Consider the following 12,610-nt stretch of genomic DNA (forward strand, 5'->3'; position numbering starts at 1 on the left):
AAAATCTTCACAGGTACAAAATGAAAACAAGATACATTGAATAATAAAGCCAAGGGTACTTGGATTCAGTTAGGGATGCAGCACAAGAAAATGATCCAAAAGAGCTTCCACCAGTTTTCCCCTGCCACTCCCTTGGCGTTACGTTTGGACAGAGTATCCTGGGGCTCACTGTCCTCTCATATATCCCTCTAGTAACAGTCAGGCTCAAGGATGGAAATAAAAACTGCATGTAGGCAAGATGTTTCAATGCAGTTTTTCTTCTTAAAGGAAGCAAACAAGATTAGTTTGTGTCAAATGAAGGAAAGCTTTAACAAAGAATTCTTAATACACCTTCTAGAAAACATAAAGTTAACACTATTTGAATGTGACCAACTGTCCCTGAAGGGGAAATCAGAATGCATTTATGTTGTTGGTTGAGGGGAAAAAGTATTTGTGTTATATTTTTGAGACTAGAAAATAAAAATAAACTCTTGAAAAAGAGCATTTATGAAATACCAAGAAATATAACCTATAGCCTATTTGCAGGAAATAGGAGGAAAGTAAAACCAGGCTCTTTATTATATTAAGATTTCCCAACGTGAATCACAGTCCTTTTACTAAAGATTAGTGTCTTCCATATTCATTTTTTCCCCATATAAATGGCTGCAGACCAGAAATGTTGAAGAAACCTAATGAGAAGCATTTCTGAATGAACAAAAAACTACCAAACCAAAGAGGTGGTCACCCTTAAAGGGCAAGCTCTTCTTGGGAGCTCAAGATTTTTTTAGAATTCTTAGTCCTTTAATTATATAGTACCAAATCCTGACTTTTAAAAATTTAGAACATTTTTTACTAGCTATTTTAGTTTACTGTAAAAAACCAAGAGAAAAGATTTCATTTAGAAACTAATAAAAGATAAAATGAGTGATGCAGTTTCCTAGTACTCAAATGCCCTAACTCCTTTTTCTATGCTTTGAAATTCTCTTGTTTTAAGGCTGGCTTAGTACCACTGCCTCCCACTGTAGTTCTCTCACTTCCCAAGCTCAGATAAGCTGTGCCTTCCCCAGGAGGCACCCCAGGACAACTCTGTTCAGCCTTTTATTGTCGTATTTATTTCATCCTGACCTATCACAGTTAGCTGTTTTCACATCTTTAACTTTCTTTGTGATGTGTAAGAATGTACATTTCTCCTTGTGGAAATTGTGAAATCTTTGAGGGCAGTGACCTCAAAAAATACCATCACTTTCATCCATTGCTGTATCTCAATAAGAGATAAAGGTGTTCAATAATTTTTTTTTGCATACAGTTTGGCCCCTCTCTAGTACACATTGTATGGAACTTGAGGAGAGGGGCAATGTTCCTCTCAATTTCATATTTCAATGACACTGGTCTTTATAAATAAAAGATACTTAAAGTAATAAATATTTGTGGAATGAACCAGTAAGCAGGAAGCAGGAGCAGCAACAGCTAAATGACCTAATTTGTATCCTAAGGAATTTGATAACTTAGTTTTACTTATTATAAAATATATTGTACTTTTTGCAGGAGCCACTTACTTCTTCTATATGTACCTTTTTCCAATAAGTCTTTAAAAGTTAATAAAAATTCTATAAATGCAGGAAAAATTCCAACTATATCTCTCATTACACAGGGTCAATAAACATAGGGATCTCAATGCCTTATTTGGTTTGGATCTATAAAACAGTAAATTACAAGAGCATTTTTTGGGGAGACGGCTTAAAGATGGCGGAAGAGTAAGACGTGGAGATCTCCTTCCTCCTCACAGAGACATCAGAAATACATCTACACGTGGAACTTCTCCTATAGAACACCCACCGAATGCTGGCAGAAGACCTCAGACCTCCAAAAAGGCAAGAAACTCCCCACATATCTGGGTAGGGCAAAAGAAAAAAGAATAAACAGGGACAAAAGAATAGGGATGGGACCTACGCCAGTGGGAGGGAGCCGTGAAGGAGGAAAGACTCCCCCACACTAGAAGCCCCTTCGCGGGCGGAGACTGCGGGTGGCGGAGGGGGAAGCTCCGGAGCCAAGGAGGACAGCTCGGCCACAGGGTGCGGAGGGCAAAGCGGAGAGATTCCCGCAGAGGATCGGTGCCGACTGGCACTCACCAGCCCGAGAGGCTTGTCTGCTCACCGGGGCGGGCGGGGCCGGGAGCTGAGGCTCGGGCTTCAGTCGGATCCCAGGGAAAGGTCTGGAGTTGGCAGAGTGAAAACAGCCTGAAGGGGGCTAGTGCGCCACGGCTGGCCGGGAGGGAGATCGGGAGAAGTCTGGAGCTGCTGAAGAGGCAAGAGACCTTTTCCTCCCTCTTTGCTGCCTGGGCGCGAGGAGACGGGATTAAGTGCGCCGCTTAAAGGAGCCCCAGAAGCGGGCGCGGAGCTGCCGAAGAGACAAGAGACTTTTTCTTGCCTCTTTGCTTCCTCGGGCGTGAGGTGAGGGGATTAAGAGCACCGTGTAGAGGAACTCCAGAAACGGGCGCGAGCCGCAGCTGTCGGCACGGACAGTAGAGACGGGTGTCGGACGCTAAGGTTGCTGCTGCCACCACCAAGAGGCCTGTGTGTGAGCACAGGTCACTCTCCACACCGGCCCTCCCGGGAGCCCGTGCAGCCCGCCACTGCCGGGGTCCCGGGATCCAGGGACAGCTTCCCCGGGAGAACGCGCGGTGCGCCTCGGGCCGGTGCAGCGTCACATCGGCCTCTGCCGCCGCGGACTCGCCCCGCCCCCGTGCCACTCCCTTCCCCCAGCCTGAGTGAGCTGGAGCCCCCGAATCAACTGCTCCTTTAACATCGTCCTGTCTGAGCGAAGGGCAGTCGCCCTCGGACGACCTACACGCAGAGGCGGGACCAAGTCCAAAGCTGAACCCCAGGAGCTGTGCGAACAGAGAAGAGGCGGGGGGGGTCTCTCCCAGCAGCCTCAGAAGCGGCGGATTAAAGCTCCACAATCAACTTTAAGTGCCCTGCATCTGTTGAAAACCTGAATAGACAACGAATCATCCCAAGTTGAGGAGGTGGACTTTGGGAGCAAGATATACTATTATTTTCCCCTTTTTTTTCTTTTTGTGAGTGTGTATGTGTGTGCTGCTGTGTGAGATTTTGTCTGTATAGCTTTGCTTTCACCATTTGTCCTAGGGTTAGACCGACCCATTTTTCTGTTTTTTTTTTTTTTTTAAGGAAACTTTTCTTCTTAATAATTATTTTTTATTTTAATAACTATACTTTATACTACTCTGTCTTCTCCCTTTTTTTCTTCCTTTCTTCCTTCCTTTCTTCCCTCCTTCCCTCCTTTCTTCCTTCCTTCCCCCCTTCTTTCCTCCCTTCCTCTCTTCCTTCCTCCCTTTCTTCCTCTGCACCTTCCTTCCTTCCTTTCCTGCTTCCTTCCTTCATTTCTTCCTTCCTTCCCTCCCTCCCTCCTTCCTTCCTTCCTTTTCTTTCCTTTCTATTTTTTCTACCTTTTATTTTGAGCCATGTGGATTAAAGGTTCTTGGCGCCCCAGCCAGGCACCAGGGCGGTGTCTCTGAGGTGGGAGAACCAACGTCAAGACACTAGTCCACAAGAGACCTCCCAGCTCCACGTAATATCAGATGGCGAAAATCTCCCAGAGATCTCCATCTCAACACCAAGACCCAGCTTCACTCAAGGACCAGCAAAGAACAGTGCTGGACACCCTATCCCCAACAAAGAGCAAGACAGGTCTACAGCCCCATCCATCAGCAGAGAGGCTGCCTAAAATCATAATAAGGTTACCAACATCCCCAAACACACCACCAGACGAGGACCTGCCCACCAGAAAGACAAGATCCAGCCTCATCCACCAGAAAAGAGGCACTAGTCCCCCCAACCAGGGAATCTACTCAACCCACTGAACCAACCTTAGCCACTGGGGACAGCCACCAAAAACAACGGGAACTACGAACCTGCAGCGTGCAAAAAGGAGACCCCAAACACAGTAAGATAAGTGAAATGAGAAGACAGAAAAACACACAACAGATGAAGGAGCAGGATAAAAACACACCAGACCTAACAAATGAAGAGGAAATAGGCAGTCTACCTGCAAAAGACTTAAGAATAATGATAGTAAAGATGATTCAAAACCTTGGAAATAGAATAGACAATTTGCAAGAAACAGTTAACAGGGACCTAGAAGAAATAAAGAGGAAGCAAGAAATGATGAGCAACACAATAAACGAAAAATACTCTAGATGGGATCAATAGCAGAATAACTGAGGCAGAAGGATGGATAAGTGACCTGGAAGATAAAATAGTGGAAATAACTACTGCAGAGCAGAAGAAAGAAAAAAGAATGAAAAGAACTGAGGACAGTCTCAGAGACCTCTGGGACAACATTAAACGCACCAACATTTGAATTATAGGGGTTCCAGAAGAAGAGAAAAAGAAAATATTTGAAGAGATTATAGTTGAAAATTTCCCTAATATAGGAAAGGAAATAGTCAATCAAGTCCAGGAAGCACAGAGAGTCCCATACAGGATAAACCCAAAGAGAAACACACCAAGACACATAATAATCAAACTGTCAAAAATTAAATACAAAGAAAACATATTAAAAGCAGCAAGGGAAAAACAACAAATAACACACAAGGGAATCCCCATAAGGTTAACATCTGATCTTTCAGCAGAAACTCTACAAGCCAGAAGGGAGTGGCAGGACATATTTAAAGTGATGAAGGAAAAAAACCTACAACCAAGATTACTCTACCCAGCAAGGATCTCATTCAGATTTGATGGAGAAATTAAAACCTTTACAGACAAGCAAAAGCTGAGAGAGTTCAGCACCACCAAACCAGCTCTACAACAAATCCTAAAGGAACTTCTCTAGGCAAGAAACACAAGAGAAGGAAAAGACCTACAAGAACAACCCGAAACAATTAAGTAAATGGTAATAGGAACATACATATCGATAATTACCTTAAATGTAAATGGATTAAATGCTCCCACCAAAAGACACAGACTGGCTGAATGGATACAAAAACAAGACCCATATATTTGCTGTCTACAAGAGACCCACTTCAAACCTAGGGACACATACAGACTGAAAGTAAGGGGATGGAAAAAGATATTCCATGCAAATGGAAATCAGAAGAAAGCTGGAGTAGCAATTCTCATATCAGACAAAATAGACTTTAAAATAAATACTATTACAAGAGACAAAGAAGGACACTACATAATGATCAAGGGATCAATCCAAGAAGAAGATATAACAATTGTAAATATTTATGCACCCAACATAGGAGCACCTCAATACATAAGGCAAATACTAACAGCCTTAAAAGGGGAAATCGACAGTAACACAATTATAATGGGGGACTTTAACACCCCACTTTCACCAATGGACAGATCATCCAAAATGAAAATAAATAAGGAAACACAAGCTTTAAATGATACATTACACAAGATGGACTTAATTGATATTTATAGGACATTCCATCCCAAAACAACAGAGTACACATTTTTCTCAAGTGCTCATGGAACATTCTCCAGGATTGATCATATATTGGGTCACAAATCTAGCCTTGGCAAATTTAAGAAAATTGAAATCGTATCAAGTATCTTTTCCGACCACAACGCTATGAGACTAGATATCAATTACAGGAAAAGATCTGTAAAAAATACAAACACATGGAGGCTAAACAATACACTACTTAATAACGAAGTGATCACTGAAGAAATCAAAGAGGAAATCAAAAAATAATTAGAAACAAATGACAATGGAGACACGACGACCCAAAACCTATGGGATACAGCAACAGCAGTTCTAAGAGGCAAGTTTATAGCAATACAATCATACCTTAAGAAACAGGAAACATCTCGAATAAACAACCTAACTTTGCACTTAAAGCAATTAGAGAAAGAAGAACAAAAAAACCCCAAATTTAGCAGAAGGAAAGAAATCATAAAGATCAGATCAGAAATAAATGAAAAAGAAGGGAAGGAAACAATAGCAAAGATCAATAAAACTAAAAGCTGGTTCTTTGAGAAGATAAATAAAATTGATAAACCATTAGCCAGACTCATCAAGAATAAAAGGGAGAAGACTCAAATCAATAGAATTAGAAATGAAAAAGGAGATGTAACAACTGACACTGCAGAAATACAAAAGATTATTAGAGATTACTATAAGCAACTATATGCCAATAAAATGGACAACCTGGAAGAAATGGACAAATTCTTAGAAATGCACAACCTGCCGAGACTGAACCAGGAAGAAATAGAAAATATGAACAGACCAATCACAAGCACTGAAATTGAAACTGTGATTAAAAATCTTCCAGCAAACAAAAGCCTAGGACCAGATGGCTTCACAGGTGAATTCTATCAAACAGTTAGAGAAGAGCTAACACCTATCCTTCTCAAACTCTTCCAACAGATAGCAGAGGGAGGAACACTCCCAAACTCATTCTATGAGGCCAACATCACCCTGATACCAAAACCAGACAAAGACGTCACAAAGAAAGAAAACTATAGGCCAATATCACTGATGAACATAGATGCAAAAATCCTCAACAAAATATTAGCAAACAGAATCCAACAGCACATTAAAAGGATCATACACCATGATCAAGTAGGGTTTATCCCAGGAATGCAAGGATTCTTCAATATATGCAAATCAATTAACGTGATACACCATATCAACAAACTGAAGGAGAAAAACCATATGATCATCTCAATAGATGCAGAGAAAGCTTTTGACAAAATTCAACACTCATTTATGATAAAAACCTTGTAGAAAGTAGGCATACAGGGAACTTTCCTCAACATAATAAAGGCCATATATGACAAACCCACAGCTAGCATCGTTCTCAATGGTGAAAAACTGAAACCATTTCCACTAAGATCAGGAACAAGACAAGGTTGCCCACTCTCACCACTCTTATTCAACCTAGTTTTGGAAGTTCTAGCCATAGCAATCAGAGAAGAAAAAGAAATAAAAGGAATCCAAATAGGAAAAGAAGAAGTAAAGCTGTCACTGTTTGCAGATGACATGATACTATACATAGAGAATCCTAAGGATGCTACCAGAAAACTACTAGAGCTAATCAATGAATTTGGTAAAGTTGCAGGATACAAAATTAATGCACAGAAATCTCTGGCATTCTTATACACTAATGATGAAAAATCTGAGAGGGAAATTAAGAAAACACTCCCATTTACCATTGCAACAAGAAGAATAAAATATCTAGGAATAAACCTACCTAAGGAGACAAAAGACTTGTATGCAGAAAACTATAAGACACTGATGAAAGAAATTAAAGATGATACAAATAGGTGGAGAAATATACCATGTTCTTGGATTGGAAGAATCAACATTGTGAAAATGACTATACTACCCAAAGCAATCTACCGATTCAATGCAATCCCTATGAAATTACCACTGGCATTTTTTACAGAACTAGAACAAAAATTTTCACAATTTGTATGGAAACACAAAAGACCCCGAATAGCCAAAGCAATCTTGAGAATGAAAAATGGAGCTGGAGGAATCAGGCTCCCTGACTTCAGACTATACTACAAAGTTACAGTAATCAAGACAGTATGGTAGTGGCACAAAAACAGAAATATAGATCAACGGAACAGGATAGAAAGCCCAGAGATAAACCCACACACATATGGTCACCTTATCTTTGATAAATGAGGCAAGAATATACAGTGGAGAAAAGACAGCCTCTTCAATAAGTGGTGCTGGGAAAACTGGACAGGTACATGTAGAAATATGAGATTAGAACACTTCCTAACATCATACACAAAAATAAGCTCAAAATGGGTTAAAGACCTAAATGTAAGGCCAGACACTATCAAACTCTTAGAGGAAAACATAGGCAGAACACTATACGACATAAATCACAGCAAGATCCTTTTTGACCCATCTCCTAGAGAAATGGAAATAACACAAATAAAGAAATGGGACCTAATGAAACTTAAAAGCTTTTGCACAGCAAAGGATACCATAAACAAGACCAAAAGACAACCCTCAGAATGGGAGAAAATATTTGCAAATGAAGCAACTGACAAAGGATTAATATCCAAAATTTATAAGCAACTCATGCAGCTCAATAACAAAAAAAACAAACAACCCAATCCAAAAATGGTCAGAAGTCCTAAATAGACATTTCTCCAAAGAAGACTCACTGATGGCCAAGAAGCACATGAAAGAATACTCAACATCATTAATCATTAGAGAAATGCAAATCAAAACTACAATGAGATATCATCTCACACCGGTCAGATTGGCCATCATCAAAAATTCTAGAAACAATAAATGCTGGAGAGGGTGTGGAGAAAAGGGAACCCTCTTGCACTGCTGGTGGGAATGTAAATTGATACAGCCGCTATGGAGTACAGTATGGAGTTTCCTTAAAAAACTACAAATAGAACTACCATATGACCCAGCAATCCCCCTACTGGGCATATACCCTGAGAAAACCATAATTCAGAAAGACTCATGTACCAAAATGTTCATTGCAGCTCTATTTACAATAGCCAGGACATTGAAGCAACCTAAGTGTCCATCAACAGATGAATGGATAAAGAAGATGTGGCACATACATACAATGGAATATTACTCAGCCATAAAAAGAAATGAAACTGAGTTATTTATAATGAGGTGGATGGACCTGGAGTCTGTCATACAGAGTGAAGTAAGTCAGAAGGAGAAAAACAAATACCGTATGCTAACACATATATATGGACTCTAAGGGAAAAAAATGACATGAAGAGATTAGAGCATGGACTTGAGGATATGGGGAGGGGGAAGGGTGGGCTGTGACGAAGTGAGAGAGTGGCAGGGACATATATACACTCAAATGTAAATTAGATAGCTAGTGGGAAGCTGCTGCATAGCACAGGGAGATCACCTCTGTGCTTTGTGACCACCTAGAGGGGTGGGATAGGGAGGGTGGGAGAGAGGGTGATGCAAGAGGGAAGAGATATGGGAACATATGTATATGTATAACTGATTCACTTTGTTGTAAAGGAAAAACTAACACACTACTGTAAAACAATTATACTCCAATAAAGATGTTTAAAAAAAAAAAAAAGAGCATTTTTTGCATTTTAGATGAGAATCTAAACATAAAGCAGATCATTATATTACTTTCTAAAATGTTTGATGAAATGGTTTTAAAACAAGAAACTATATTGAAAGACCACAAAATGTGTGCTGTATCAACCTAGATTAGGGATAGGTAAACAGACTGGTTGTAAGACACACCTGAATAAAAGGCAACTAACTGCCTCAGGATTCCTACTTTGAGTTATTAAAAAAATATCAGTCATGACATAATTGACTTTCATATCATAAACAAGGCTGACATATTTTGAGAGAGACAACATTAAGTTCAGCAGGAAGATTTATGAAAATTTTGGACAAGCAGGGCCTTCAAAAATGTAAAGTTAATTGCGTTTTCCCGCAATCCTTTTTCAGTTAAGGGTGTCCTCCAATTTGTAAAAGATATTCCCAAACAAATACAGTCCTAGAACTATTTTTAAAAATACTTAAAATAATACATTATTAAGCAATATACATAATAAACAACAATACATACATAAGCAAAACTTTTGCAGCTAAAAGTCAAATCCTACATATTTGTTTAACAATAGAAGGTAAGAGTATATATAAACAAAATACTATGGATAAACACATTTGGTATTATTATCCTCCTCCTGCTCTATAATTTTACCCAAAGGTATAGGCTGCCACCTTGGGGTGAGTGAGGAGGACGGGCATCTGGAAGTGTCCATGAGATACTGTCCTAGCTGCCGGGAATACAAAGTTTGGAGAGAATGCCAACATTCATGGCTCTCAAATTTTGGCTAAGGAGGAAAACACTTTATGTGATAAGAGTGTTATTACAAAGAGTTGAGGACCATTACTGATGCTACCTTTGCCTTTAGTGGGGGGAGGGGAAGTTGGGGCATCTTCATAATAGAGGGGACATTTAGACTAAATTATGGAAGACAGATTGGAGTTTATTAATGACAAAGGTATATGTGAAGGTGTATAGTGTATGTAGGGTAGGACATTTTAGGCAGTGGGGAGAATATGAGTAGAAAACTGGAGATTATGAAAATAAACATGTATGGTGAACTCTAAGTAGTCCAGGGCATGGTGGACAGGGTGAGACAGAATGAATGAAGCCAAAATGTCAAAGAGGTGGCAGAATACAAATGGTGTAACTGCCATGTTAAAGAAGTTTCACTTTAAATTGTTTATGCCCACCTAATACAGAAGATGGCCAAGAAGCCATCAGTGGTGGGCAGTTGGAAGCAAATGAAATAACAAAAGGCAAGATAATCTACTCAGTACTTAAAGGAATTGAGACATGAAATATAAATGGGAGATAGTAAAAGACAAAAAAGGAAAGGAAGACCTATCATAGACCAAAACATTAACTAAACAAATTAGTATAATTAAAATTAAAGTGTTTAGATCTACATATTATATTGAGTGATCTTTACAGAGTAGGGGACTCGGTAGAGAGTAGGTGCCTAGCCAAGGCACAAAAAGGAAATATAGCAGGAGGAAGGTACCAACAACCTTTCTACAATTTGTTGATTAAGTACCCTATAGAATTCCATCAGGATCCAGTACCTCCAAATTCTCAAAAGGGTTGGACAGAATACATTGTAGATTAGTTTGTTTTAAACCTCCCTTCATGAATAACTATGAGAACAAAATATATTATACATTTAAAAATCTGTTTGAAGGCATTGAAGTGTTACCAAGGTAGTGAGGACATGAAGGGGCCAATATCCCAGATCAAAGGTAAACAAGAAGGAAAGAAAAAAAAAGACAAGTGCTCAGCAAGATAACCCCCCCCCAAAAAAAAAGGTAAACGAGAATAGTTAGCTTTACATTAGTTGCCACTCTTCTGTTCAAGACAGAAGGAAGTGCTGGCTGAGAAGCTGAGAAGAGCTTTAAGCAGTGTCATAGGGGTGGAAACAAAATTTAGATTTCAGAGCCTTCCAAGAAAGAGGTCTTGTCAAAAACCCCAGACTCTCAGTTGAGACCCCTAAAAAGCTAGTAATAAGAATGTAATAGAGGGGCTTCCCTGGTGGCGCAGTGGCTGAGAGTCCGCCTGCTGATGCAGGGGACGCGGGTTCGTGCCCCGATCCAGGAGGATCCCACATGCCACAGAGCAGCTGGGCCCGTGAGCCATGGCCGCTGAGCCTGCGTGTCTGGGTCCTATGCTCCACAGCGGGAGAGGCCACGGCAGTGAGAGGCCCGCATACCACAAAAAAATAATAATAAAAATAAAAAAATAATAAGGAAGCATACAAAAAGATAAAAATAACAGACTTACAAGAGAAAAAAAAGTCAATAGGAATAGAACCACAAGAGGTTTACATATTGACTTTAGCAAACATGGACTTTAAAATAATTGTGATTTATGTAATTAAGAAATTAAATGATATGATGAAGATATTGCAGAGAACTGGAAAACAGAAAAAATCAAATGAAAATTTTAGGACTGAAAATACAATTAAAAACTTATCAGCAGATTAGATATGTCTGAGGAGACAATTAGTAAACTGGAATAAAAGTCCAAAGATAATATCTAGACTAATATGAAGAGATGGACATAAAAGGATGGAGACATATAAAAGAATGTGTGAAACATGATGATAAGAGCCTAAAATAAATGTAATTATAATACTAGAAGAAGGGAAAAAGACAGAATGAGGAAGAAGTAATATTTGAAGAGATAATGCAGAGTTTTCAAAACTGTTATCAAGCCACAAATTTAAGTAGTGTGACTCCAAAGGAGGATAAATACAGAGAAAGCCAAAATCCACCACAGAGCACATCACAGTAAAATTGCTAAAAATCAAGGACAAATAAAAAATTCTCAAAAGCCAACAGAAAAGCAGGCACTTTACAAACTTCAAGGAGACAATAATAAAACTTACAAATGACTTTTAAAGTTAAAATAATTCTATTACCTAGCAAAAATATTCAATAAAAATGAAAGTGACAGATTTTTTGCTTCCAGTCCTGAGCAGTTCAGAATTTAACCTCCAAACTTAAACAAGAAAAACTGCTATCTCAAGAGTAGGAAGGGCTTCCCTGGTGGCGCAGTGGTTGAGAATCCGCCTGCCGATGCAGGGCACACGGGTTCGTGCCCCGGTCCGTGAAGATCCCACATGCCGCGGAGTGGCTGGGCCCGTGAGCCATGGCCACTGAGCCTGCACATCCGGATCCTGTGCTCCACAACGGGAGAGGCCACAACAGTGAGAGGCCCACCTAGCATAAAAAAAAAAAAAAAAAAAGTGTAGGAAACAGGTAGCAGAGACTGTGTTGTCTGAGAGAAAAGAATAAAATTCACTGAATTCAACAATAGCCTATGTCTTTTGCCTGAAGAGAACTTCTAAATTGCAGCACAGAGAAGGAGGAACACAAATGGAGCTCAGCAATCTCATTGAGTTGAGGAATCACAGATTAGAGTTGGGGGAAGCAGAAATAGCTAGTATTTGAGGGACTAAGTATCCAAGGGAAGGGGGCATAAGGGTCTGCTCAAGTCTTTGGCTGAATAACAATCTGTGCATGTGCAGGATGAAAACTCATGAGGAACTCCAGGGAAAGAACAATTACAGGGAAGCTG

At 39.8% G+C, this 12,610-nt stretch overlaps 1 protein-coding gene across 1 annotated transcript in view; it reads right to left on the minus strand.

Annotated features, from left to right (window-relative positions):
• The window catches only part of KIAA1328 (KIAA1328 ortholog), a 358,322-nt gene that overhangs the window by 144,633 nt on the left and 201,079 nt on the right, over window positions 1-12,610 (minus strand). The gene's annotated exons all lie outside the window — the stretch shown is intronic.

The sequence above is a fragment of the Kogia breviceps genome, chromosome 15 (assembly GCF_026419965.1).
Source record: "Kogia breviceps isolate mKogBre1 chromosome 15, mKogBre1 haplotype 1, whole genome shotgun sequence".
NCBI lineage: Eukaryota > Metazoa > Chordata > Mammalia > Artiodactyla > Physeteridae > Kogia > Kogia breviceps.